Raw genomic sequence first — 13,018 nt, forward strand, 5'->3', positions numbered from 1 at the left:
TGATAAAATCTTAGTCTCACAACACTCCTTCTTTCCCATGGGGTATCAGTTTTTAGATTGGGCTCAATTTGGAAATTTCTCTTCCCACCAAGAGAAGTTGGGCTAAAACTCTGAGAATGAAATTTTCAAGTTAGAATAGAAAGCACATTTCTAGTAGCTGGTTATAGACATTTTTAAAGATTCTATTGCAGAGGGCAAAATATCTACCTAGAAACAGTGGGATATAACTCTGTTATTTTGTCTGAATTCTGAATGATTGTAGACATGTATCCTGTATTAGCTCTCTCATATAAGAAATTGGCCCAACACATGCTTGGATGGGGAAAGGACAGCATGGGGTCAAGAAAAAAAAAAGAAAAGGAAAATAAGAGAAAGAAGTAAAGAGAGGTAAGAGGCTAGGGGCTTCATTAATTCTTGTGAGGGAATTTAATATTAGAATCTCATTATTTATAGTTTTTATATAATTATGCTAACACATATACAAAAACCTTTTAAGTTTCAATTTCATAATGTTGGGTTCAGTTATTCTCAACCACTTTTTGCTTTTCTTCCCCCTAGATTCCCAGGTCAAAGAATATCTTCCGGTACTGTTAAATATAGCTATCTGGACTGAATTGAACTTATATGACAATTGCAGTCAAGATTCTGGAACTCAGAATGGGCAAACCAGGTAAGCCGTGCCAATTTTAGAATGTTGTTTTAATAAGGCTTATTCCTGTCTGGGTCGGCTGCATTTTACATATGCAATCACTAGGCTGTGAGTATGAAGAGTTATTGCCATGACAACCAGGACTGACTGACTTATCTTTCAGAAATGGTAACAATTCAGCATGGTTGTAGATGATACCTGTGGTTCTCAATGACTTTCTAGAAGGTCATACAGTTTTGGCAGTGGTTCTCAGTGGAAAGACCACTCATAAGAAAAAATGTGAGTTAAGTTCTAGTCATGCCTCTCCATGAGCCAAACGTGGAACCTCAGGCAAATCTACTGGGGCCTCAGTTTCTTCATCCATTTAATAGGAAACTGTAGGCTGGATTATTTAGTCTTTAAAGTTTACAGTTTTAAATTTCTCTCATGCCATAGATTTATATATTATGAGCATGTAGAGTAAGACAATGTATCTACTCACTCTATAGTCATGTAAATATTCTGTGAACTCTTTTTTCATCTTACCTTCAGAACTGGCAACCTTCTCTCCTGATTTTTTTTCTCTCCTGATTTTGATTAAAAAAGAACAATTCCAAACTCTTGGAGGTTAAAAATAATTTCACGAGTAACGATGAATCTAAACATTTTTTTGAGCGATAGATGCTTTATTGGGCTGCAAGGATGATTTTTTTCAAGGTAATAGACTTGAATGGTTCAACTCATTTGATACACATGTTTACACTGGAATTTTTTAAAACATCAAAGCATGTATTTCAACCAGCAGTTGATTATTTTGATTATTGTTCACAATGGAAATACGAACTAACTCTGCTTTGCAAATTTATTCTTTGTTCTGGTTGGTTGTGTGTAGTGACTGGCAATCCATTTTATTTTATATTTATTTATTTTTAAAATTTATTTATTCATGAGAGAGAGAGCGAGAGAGAGAGAGAGAGAGAGAGGCACATATACAGGCAGAGGGAGAAGCAGACTCCATTCCATGCAGGGAGCCTGACGTGGGACTTCATCCCGGGTGTCCAGGACCACACCCTGGGCTGAAGGTGGCATTAAACCACTGAGCCACCCACCCAGGCTGCCCCAGGCAATCCATTTTAAATATCATTTATATACTAGCTATCTAACTCCTGGTTTTGTGTAATGTAAAACAAGGTTTCATAATGAACAGTGTTGTCTAAGTGCCCTGCCTCTTCATTATTTTCAAAGCTAGCTATGATAGTATGGTTTGCTAGTCAGATGTCCTCATTATTCTAAAATATAGACTGACTCAAGTTTAGATGTTTTCTTGCTCAAAGGACTTCGAGAGAATTTTTCCATAGCACTTAGTCATTGCCCTTTCACAATCCCTCCTCCCCTAGCTTCTAATTAGGCTCCTTGGGTAACTGGAATTGTCCTTTCCTTGGAGTGAATACCAACTTGTTGGTTGCTTGGTATGGAGACCAAAATATGAACTTGCTTCTTTTGGTCCATATTGCTGTTGTGCCTTTGGCAGGTGACGTTGATTCAGATTTGTCTTCTTACGTTGGTCCTTCTTATCTGTTCACTCTTTCATCTTTATTTCCTGTTCTCTCTTCCCTGCTATTTCCTTAATCTAACACCTTTTATCAGGTCTTCCAATATTTCCCTCCCCATTCCCTTAAATATTCCTAGACTGTCATGTGAATTTATGTGCTTGCCTTTATTCTCATTTGACTTACAAGCTCACTCTTTCATAACCATGGCAGGCTTCACGGGCATGAGACCTGTGCAGTTACATGGACCCCACACTGAGAAGACCTCATCTCATGCTTGGTTTACTGCTCTGCTGTTGCCATCTTGAAATTTGTAATAAGCTTTAAACAAGGACCTCTGCCTGTTTTATTTGCAATAGGCCCCACAAATTACATAGCTGTTGCTGATTGTAGCTATTTTTTTCCCTTTCTAGTTGGGTAAGTGGTTTTGTTTTAGTTCATCTCTTTTTCATTTCTCATCATGTTTTTTTTATTTATTGCCTTCCTGTGGTACATCATTTTGACTGCTATTTTAATATAGCCATATTTAGCTCTGTTTCTTTCTCACATCCGTCAGGAACATTTAGCATTATATAAAAATAGTATTTGGTCAACGTTTGATTGGCCACCCTGACTAAAGGAGAAGGGAGTGAGAGAATCAATGAAGATTACAATTCATATAGGGAGTAATCATTTTGGAGAACATTGTGTGGTTTTTCACCTTTAGGAGAATTACCTTTTAATTCATGTTTGCTCAGGTTAATTGGTTTGCACTCCCTGAATACACAATAATTGGTGGTTGGGGAGCCTGCTGAGTGGCATAGACTAGCTAACCTGAGGTTAAATATCTCTGCTAATAAAGGAGATGGATTGTTCTTGCATTTTCTGTTTTTAGACATACGAAAAAGGAATTATTTTTTGGTTTTCACAAGTTTACTTGAGGGGGTTAGTAGGATATAAGGCTTTTCTCATAATATTCTAACACCAGTTTTGACAAACCAAATGGCCTATTCTTGCCTTTTTACCTAGTGGCAGAATGAGTCACTTTACTCTGTGATACTGTCTGCCCAGAAGCATTGAAATAGTAATGAAGTCTGATGTGCCTCTAGGTTGACCTAGCTGCCTAGGTGTTAGTTATCTTGGTTTGCTTGTTTTGTTTTGTTTTTAAACACATCTTCTCATATCCCTTATTAGGTGCCAGTTCTAATCACTTTAAAAATGCAAAGTCAATTAATCCTAGGAATTAGGTGCTATTAATTATCCTCATCCTGTATTTGAGGAAACAGAGACACAAATAAATTGTATAATCTTCCCAACGACAAGTCTAACATGAAAATTTGAACCCAGGCAATCTGTCTCAGGTCTGAGTGCCATGCTGCTTTTCTAATGGATGATCTGTTTAATTTTATCTACTCAGACCCTGAGAGCAATGGAAACCTAGATGATTGATGAAATGGAATCTTAACATAGTAAAGGACTTCCTATTTCTTTAACTTCTCTTCAGTTGGCAATATATAATAATAAGTAAGGGAATGTGTAAAAAAAACCCAGGCAGACCTAGATATTAAAAGTGCATATGACTCTAAAGCAGATATATATGAGATGCCGTTCTGGATCCTACTGAGATGAATACTTGACAGTGTATTCCTGGGAACTAACATTAGAGAGATGCTTCACTAACTGTCACAATCCCTTTTGGAAACTTGTGATCACAGCTGGCGACATTGCTGACATCTTTTATCTGTTTCCATACTTTTTCTTTTGGCTAGACATTATAGAGTGTGGAGTTAGATGGCCAATCAATGTGCTGCATCAGAATCAATAGATCTCAGTAAGCATTCCATTAGGCCCAGGAGCCTTTCCATTTCTCAGTCCTGTCTAGGTTTTGCACACTCTTTCATGAAAAAAGAGAGTTTGGGGATTATTTTCTCTACCTGTAGCTTCTCATGGACAAATGCATCCCCTATTATTGTAGAAATCTAGTCAATAAAGCTGTCAGAATTTAAAAAATATTGACAGTAGAGCCAAGTTCAGTGTGCTTAACCTCTGTAGTAAGTTCTGGGTGTAAAATATAAGAGAGGGAAATGATATTTATAGGAAAGTGCCTTGAAGTTTAAAAATAAGTTAAAAAATGTTAGTTGGTAGAAAAGAATCCCTGACTTGAAGTTGGCGAGTTTGGTTTTTGACTTGGTTCGGCCACTAAGAATACTGTGCAGTTAATGAAATCCCTGCAAAATGATAGTTGATCTGATAACTTTTTAGTGTTCATAATGCTCCCAATACTAATTTTTTTTACTTTAAATGAGTTTTATTCTCACAAATTCATTTCAATCCTAGGGGGATAGGAATATATAGAATTTATGTGATCCAAATGAGAAACGGCATATGGCTATTGTTATTATGATCTCTAGCCTTCCTTTTTATGGCACATAAATACCTCTTCTTGTTACTTGCCCTCTCTCACAGTCCGCCCCCCTCCCTGCTGATAGCAAGTCAGAACCCATATGACAACTTTGTGTGTATTTTAGAACTTAAGAAAATTTTCACTGAGTTATCTCTTTAGGCAGATAGGGCTACTGTGGTTAGCTTTACCTTCTACACATCTTAATTTCTCTCTTAGAATCCTAGAAATTATGCCCACTTCAAATAACACTTTCATACATAAATCAGGTTAATGCTAGCATCTGTAATGGATGAATGTCAAGCCTCAAGTTACTTTATACAAATTGGGTATTCTTGACCAACTGGTAGCTTTGTTTCAAGCTTTTTTTTGTTTCAAGCTTTGCCTTTAGAAGGCATCAGAAGCACCTGAAAGAAGTATTAAACCCAAGACTGGTTGATGTCTCAGAGTTTCTGGTTCAGTTGGTCTGGAATGGGCCCAAAAATGTGCATTTCTAATAAATTCCCAGGAGATGCTGATGCTGTTGATTCAGGGACAATGCTTTGGAGACCACTCAGCTGGTGTGTGTTCTTAACACATAACATATGGACTATATTTCTTGAGGATTTCTAATCTTTACTTGAGAGAGAGGAGAGAAGGGTAATTGATGGAGAGAAGGGTAATCAATGGAGGAGCAGGAAACCTGACTTGTAAGGAAGTGAGGGCTCCGAGTTCTGGCATTGCCTCTGTTCAGCTGCATGACCCTTGCAAGTAACTTCATCTCTCTGAACCTTATTTTCCTGTTGGTAAAATGGGAATATGCTAATACCGGTCCTGTGTAAAACAAGGCACTGTTGAAATCAATTGAGATGAATATGGGGTGACACAATTATCTTAAAAGTGGATATCTCCTTTCCCCTTTGGATAAGAACCATCTTTTGAAAGGAAAATATCTTGACAGTTTACTTGGGGGTGGCGGTCCAAGGTCTGAAAGAAGAAAAAGGAAAGTAAAACTGCTCTGAAAGAGAAATACCTGGGAGCTTGGAAGAAGCCAACACCCACAGAGGAGAGAGGGAACTAAGTTAAAAAGGGCAGCAGTTTACCAAAGCATCTTTTAGGCAGTGATAGCTACTGTTCATTTGTCAGTTGTTTGTGTTTCTGGACATAAAGCTTCTCTGTCTTCCTGAACTTTCGGTAAAATTGTGGTTTTGTTGGTGAAAATCAGTGAAGAGAAAGTGAGTTCTGTGTCTGGCTCAGTTTGGAGCAGAGACAAGAGGATGCCTAGGGTATATGAGCAAGGCACGAAAGCAACGAACACATGGAAGCAGGATCTCTGAGCTGGAATTCATCACTGAAACCTTAGCCCCTGAAAATGTGGTAAAGGCTCAACCTATGAAATTTCATGAGATTAACGGTATCAGACATGTGTGTAGGAAAGGCCTAACGTGAATGCTGCAAATATATGATTAATTGTTCTTAGACATACCAAAGGACATAGAAAATGATGACATTTATAGTGGTATTGCTTAAATTTTCAGTATCTTCTTATTTATTCATTCATATATTATTTGCATTATTATGCTTTCCATTATACTTTCATTGGGCTTTTAAATTTTATTTTAAGTTTAGGTGTGGATGCATCTTCTAAAAACTACAAAATTACCCAAACAGAACAGATTGAATTTCAAGGTTAGGAAGTTTTTCTAATAATAATTTATGGTCCAGGTATTATGTGATGAAGTAAGGTATTGTGCATGTAGGTATCACCCTGAGACTATGTTTGCCAAATGTTGGATCAAAAATTGGGAAAAACTTTTCTAGCTTTAGTTGGAAGTCTGCTTAGAATGTATTAATGATTATTTCTAAAGAATGGTGCATATACTCAGGTATTTTTTAGCAAAATGGTTTGATTTGGAGAGATTTTGTCTCATGCAAGATTGTCCATTTCCTTCTGAAATTTTAAGAATAGACTGTCCCTTAATTTCTATGAACATTATAACACCTATCATGAAATAATTTACGAAAGACTGTAAATTTTGCATTTTCACCTTTGAGAGTTATTTTTCCCCCAAGCCTCTCTTTTTTGGAGTATTTGCAAAGCTCTGCAAATGACAAGCACATCCACAATGCAAAGAATAATCTTTCTGTTGGGCTGTTCCTGGGGTAGTGATTAGCAGTATCTTCACTGAATATTTAACTTCCTCAAAATTGCTTATCTGTGCTGTGGATCAGTGAAAGATCTGGGTGAGCTGTCACTACTTTACATAATTAAGTTTTTCTTGCCAAAAAAAAAAAAGTAACAAAATATGGAGTGAAAGAAGCCTAAGGTTGGGCTTTTAAAACATTTTCTCTTTATGTTACTTCCCCATTTAAAATAACCCGAAACAAAAGCAAAATAGTTGAGACTGAGGAGGAATTTTATGCAGATCAGTGAGGCTGACAGCTCACATTTTCTTGCAAAACCCTTAAGAATCTTCCTCCGCAGACCCCTCCGCAGTGAGTGATAAATAGTAAATGCCATAAAGAAAACAATTTCCCATTGTTCAAAACTGACTGGTTTGGTGTGTGGGTGAGGGGAAGGACAGGGTAGAGGGAAGTTTCATTGTAAGGAAGATAAAGTCAGAGAAAACAACTCAGGTACTGCAATGATAGATAATTCAAGCTTTTCATATCATTTTAAATTAGTACAAAGTCATAGCACAGGATTTCTGCTTAGTCTCATTTTTCCTGTGCAGAAAATAGGCCCCAGAATGAGAAAGTCATATAATCTGAATGCTTAGATGGAATGTCCAGTCACCAAGAATGTGCGGATGAACACCGACTTTGCTTGTTTAGCTGCTCGCAGTCCCTATTTCCCTCTCATTTGAGTGGGCTAGTGTACCCAGGGGGTTCCCCACCCCTGTATTTATTGAGCTTGCTAATGTCTGGGGGTGTCTTTCCCTGGTTACTGTAATAGGGAAAATTGCATTTGCTTATCTATCACAAATGAAAATCACCTGGGGAATAGAAAGTATTTTCAATTCTGCTACCATTATTTCAGAAGCAATCAAATGCAGAGGAATGAAAGTCAAACATAGAGAAAAATGCTGATAGATTGGGCAATCTGCATGGCTCTCTGGGACCATCATTATTTCCGTGTTCAAGAGGAAAATGCACATTTGAAAGATGGTAAATTCCATCGTATGCAATCAATCGTTCATCTATAGCAAAAATAATTGTGGAGGAGGTAGTAGTTTTGAATTGAACTATGTAGCCATCCCTGCTTCTTTGTTTGTTTGTTTGTTTCAAGAGATACTAAATCTTTAACATTATGTGGATATTCCTGCTCCATTAGAACACAGCTCCTAGATGATTTTCAAAAATTTGGTATTCAGTACCAATCACCTGCTAATGAGGAGGTCAAAGTAAATACTGCAGCCACTAAGAGCAAGATACTTGACATTGCCTTTCTTCTAGGGCATTTTGTCCTTTTATTCCAGACTTTAAAAATAGGTTATCTGTCTGCATTTTGTGCATTTTTTCTACCTTTATAATCTGAAGGTGATTTTATTAATACAGTAAATCTTGGTTGACTGATACTTTAGGAAGATGCTTTTTCTGGGTAAACTAAAAGCCTGACATGGCTCTTCCTGATGTTCTTAAATATTTTATTAGCAATGTCTCTCCTCCACCCCCTTCCTATTCATAGTCTCCTTCAGTTTAATGATATAAAGCAGGTGGTGGGGTTGTCAAAACTAGGTTTCCATTAGAAACAATTTCTGAGAAGATGGTGTGTTTTCTTCCTTATTTTTCTCATTATTAGGTGTCTCAGGCTCAAAAGGCTTATATGGCAGTTTGGAGAAATATATATCCCGTTTGAAACCAATGTTCTGAGGGTTTTCAAGCCATGAAAATCAGATATCATAGTTTTTACTTTTTTTTTTTTTTTTACCTTTTAGAATGTGGATTCTGGGTTTCTCTTTTTCTTCCTAATTCTGACAAAAGCCCTATCTCCAACACCACCTCCCTCTTTTCCCTTTCTGGTACTGGATGGAACAGCATTAGCGAGGGTAGAGTCTTGTCATGATGCTGAGGCAAATTTCCCATCAGTCTTGATGTTTGGAGAAAAGCTGTTTAGTCCCTGACAACATTTTAAATTATTGATGGGTCAGAAATTCTGTCATTCTTATTTGTAACCCTTTTCCCCAAATAAATTGAAGCAGGACATTCAAATTATTATTTAGTGGAGGAAACTACAAATAGCTTTTCCTCCTTTTAGTTTTTTTTGTAAGAGAGAATTAAAGAGAAAAAAGAGAAAGAAAAGTGTCAGGGTATAATGGGGATATGATACTTCAGGATTCCCTTTGTTTGAATGGGACAGCCAGAGAGTTAATAGAAGCAAGGAGAGGGCTTTTCATGGCTTTAGTTAAGCTGACTTTAAAAGTTCCCATTCTCCTTCTTTCAAACCTTTTATTGAATATAATTACACATAGAGGGGGATCCCTGGGTGGCGCAGCGGTTTGGCGCCTGCCTTTGGCCCAGGGCACGATCCTGGAGACCCGGGATCGAATCCCACATCGGGCTCCCGGTGCATGGAGCCTGCTTCTCCTTCTGCCTGTGTCTCTGCCTTTCTCTCTCTCTGTAACTATCATAAATAAATAAAAATTAAAAAAAAATTTTTTTAATTACACATAGAAAAAGGCACATATCATAAGGACCTAGCTGGATGCATTTTCACAAATTATCCTACCATGTAATGGGTGTAAACATCCAGTACAAAAAACAGACTTAACAGCACCAGAAGCCCTCCTCATATACCCTTCCTGTTACTACCCCTCACTCCCAAGGGTGACACTACCATCCTACCTTCTAGCAACGCAGCATTTGCTTTGCTTGCTTTTTGTTGTTTAATATGAATGGAATAATACCTATGTACTCTTTAGTTTGGTTTCTTTTACTCAGTATTGTGTCTGTGAGATTCATCTATGTTGTTCCACGTAGCTTTAGATGGCTCATTTATCTGTTACCTTTAAATTATCTTAATTTAGTATTATACCTGTGAATAGCCATTTTCTTAGAGTGTGTATCGAGTGTGGTTAATTAAGAACACGGAATCTGAAACTAGGACATCTGTGCTGAAAATTCAGTTCTGTTTGTTAGACGAATCACCTCGGTTAAGTTACTCAAGCTTTCATTGCCTTAATATTCTTATCTGTAAAATGGGGCTAATGATACTGTCTTCCTTATGGGGTGAGTCTTTAATGAGGTAGATAGTAACTTGAATTAATAAATGAAAAGTTATTTATCAGAGTGCATGGCAAATGGTATGTAGGTGTCAGCTATTGCTAATTCTCCAATTCACACTTCATTTGCCTTCTTCTGTATTGCTTCAATCTCTAACTGACCAAAAGTAGGAAAGAAGTGCCTTTGACAGAAATAAAAGAAGTTCTTGATATCATTTGCCCTTTGCTCCCACTCCATTAATTTTAGACTTAATTACTTACATTTAATTTTCAATGGTTTACTGTTTAATTAAAAACCCTAATTACTCACTGGGAATCTAATAAATAATAAGGTTTAGTATATAGTAATGAAAATTTAGTTTGCTACAGAAACTTAGTTTCTCATAAAATGATACAGAGAAGTATTAGCGATAAGAAACTTCATAATTTATGCTTTAATTCCTTGACCCATTCTTTATAGTTAGTATTGATAACATAGTACTGCCTTTACAGTATTTATATTTGAAGTATTTTATGGGAGGGTAGAGGTGGGGAAGAGGTGGTACCACAATCTGAATGACTGGAAGTGATGGAAAATTTTTCATTCTTCCCTTCCCTTTTCACCCTACTTACCTTCCCCTCACCTTCCATTCACATTTCATTTTGCTCAGATCCAGGATGAGCTGAGAACAATGGTGCAATATCATTTAGTGTAAAAAAACACATTAATAAATACTAAATTATTTATTTCTCCTCCTTTTTCCTCTCTCTTGGTATTTCCCCAACTAGCATCAGACTCGGGAAAGAGAGTTTCACGGACTCGAAAAGTGTTTATGGAAACTGTAGTGATGCTTTTTATAACAAAGGCTTTAGAATGGGACTAGATATTTTATTATTTAAATTGGACATTAAATCTCCTCAGTATATTGCTTGTGTTTTGTTATTCTTAGCAGCTTGAGTCTATAAAAAACTATGCTCTAAATGCCATCAGGTATTGTGTTTTCCTGAGAAAGTATTTCAAGAAAGTTCAGACAAAAATTACACCGTTACTGCCTATTGCCTTAATCTAAAAAATTCTTTGTATTTACCATTTCATTGATATATAATGTATGACACCAGAATTTTTAGAAGACATAGGACAGAGATATTATAAATCTCAAGGGTAACTATCTTTGGAGAAAATCTTGACCAGTTTCTAATATCTGAAATTATAAACAATGTTTCAATATTACAGTGTATCTTGAAATACAAATCACTGAACATTTTGGTCAAAGTAAATAAATAACCGCCCTCGTCTCATGAGCTCCTTCTTATGTCATGAGATAGTAAGTATGCATGTGGAAACATGTGATGCTAGTAACCTCGGTTTTGAGTAGGTTTATCTATTAAACAAATTTTCAATATTTGAATAAGTTACATAGAAATAAACCCAAGCAAGGGGAGGAAAAAAATGCAAACTACCATATAATGGTATATACAGATATACATGGGAATTATACAGAGAATTCCCATGATCTTATGGTCCCCATTAGTATTTCAAGATGAAATTTGATTAGTGATATTAAAATCATGTTTTGGGATCATATATTTTTGTTTTTGCTTAACATACTTACCATCATCATCCATTCTTTTCAAAGTTTCTCCTCAGCTAATGTTTATGTACATGTGTTTGGGTAAAGAAAGCAATGTATAGTTTTTCTACACTAGTGGATTAACCCTAAAGGAGTATCACCGGAGTTATTTTAAAGGATTTATGGTAGGATGACCCTGGTTTGCCTGGGATAGTCTAATTTTGGCACTGAAAGTCCCATGTCCTGGGAGGCTCCTCAATCTGGGCAGACTGGGACGGTTGGTCACTCTAATCTTCTTACCCTCAAACATCTCTACCACTAGCCTATCACAGAGCCTGAAATGGATCCTTTAGAGTGAGTACTGTGTTTTCAGGTGTCCCAAGTTAAAATGTAAACATATCAAGATACACACATTAATATTGGTTTTCATTATTTTTTACTGGGTGTATGTTTATAAGCCATGTGGCTTCCACTTTAGATAGCAGAGAGCCAAGCCAGACAGAAGAGTAATTATTCATAGTGAAGTGAAAAGGAAAAGAACAACCATTTGTTAAGAACCTACTATGTGCTAAGGAGTTTGATGGGCTCTTAATAGAAATAGTTCAGGAATAAGGCACTGAGCCTCTGGAGAGGGTATGATATTGGGTTGGAGAGTGGGAAAGATGAAGAGTGAATCCTTTGGAGGAGCAAAGTCATTGCTTACCTGTGGTCAAACATAGGTTTGCTCCTAGGCTCTGCATCTTTCTGGCAACATAACTGCGACCTAAAGTTTTAACTTCCAACACAATTTTCTCATCATTAAAACTGGGATATGATACTTTCCTCATCAGATTTTGTGTTTCGTGAAAATTAGATGAAATGTGTGTAAAATACTTAGGGTAGTGCCTACTACCTAAAAGACAGTATATAAACAGAAGCTGCTACTTCTGTTGCTGTTATTCTATTTGCTCAGGGACACACTGCTCGGAGAGCTGTGGCCTCTAAGTGAATGATATTCGTTGTCATTTTCAAGAGCCTTTGTCTCTTTGACATGTAGGCTATCTGATGCCTTTGCTAGAAACTACTTGGCTTATTGTTGCATATGTGCATATGGTATACAAATAGAGGAAAAAAACACTACAAAAAGCAATTGGATTTGTTTATAAAGTCATAATCACAGGAGCATTGTTTTTCTTCTATGCTCCATTCTGGATCCTGTTCCATTAAGGTTCTCTCAGGCATCAATTCATTGCCTCCAATTTTTACGGGTTTTAAGTTACATTGAAGGTGCTATATAAATGCAAAATAATAAAAAAGGAGAACAATTTTGGGCATTTCCATATCTATGCTATCAAAAGGACTGCAAAAAATTCTTCATTTTCCCTCACATAGCTCTGCCTGAACATTATTTATGGTAGTAGCAAAACAGTCAACATGGAATGAGAATTCATCCAGCTAAGACATCTCAGTTATTCATAGGTGAACCGATGGCCTAAACCATCATTACATTTCACTAGCAACATTCCAGTGATACAGTCATGTAAAATTGAAATTGTAATGAAATGTAACTTTCCATGTATTCATGAATTTAAAAGGAAAGAAAGAATACTATTTCTTCCAACGGGTGTCAATTTGAAGTATGGTTTCTTATTTTTTTTATTTAGATACTACTAAAGATAGTACAGTATCTGTGGCAATGGGAGAACTTTCTTAATCCACTTGTATGCCCC

General features: G+C 36.6%; 1 long non-coding RNA gene across 2 annotated transcripts in view; it reads left to right on the forward strand.

Moving 5' to 3' along the window:
- Nucleotides 1-684: 684 nt before the first annotated feature.
- LOC140626975 (uncharacterized) overlaps nucleotides 685-13,018 on the forward strand; it is a 138,386-nt gene continuing 126,052 nt past the window's right edge. The window contains exon 1 of one of the 2 annotated variants that reach the window (XR_012025934.1): nucleotides 685-757. This is a non-coding gene — a long non-coding RNA (uncharacterized lncRNA). Of the gene's footprint in view, nucleotides 818-13,018 lie in introns of both variants that reach the window. The other variant, XR_012025933.1, reaches the window with a different exon arrangement.

This window comes from Canis lupus, chromosome 38 (assembly GCF_048164855.1).
Source record: "Canis lupus baileyi chromosome 38, mCanLup2.hap1, whole genome shotgun sequence".
NCBI lineage: Eukaryota > Metazoa > Chordata > Mammalia > Carnivora > Canidae > Canis > Canis lupus.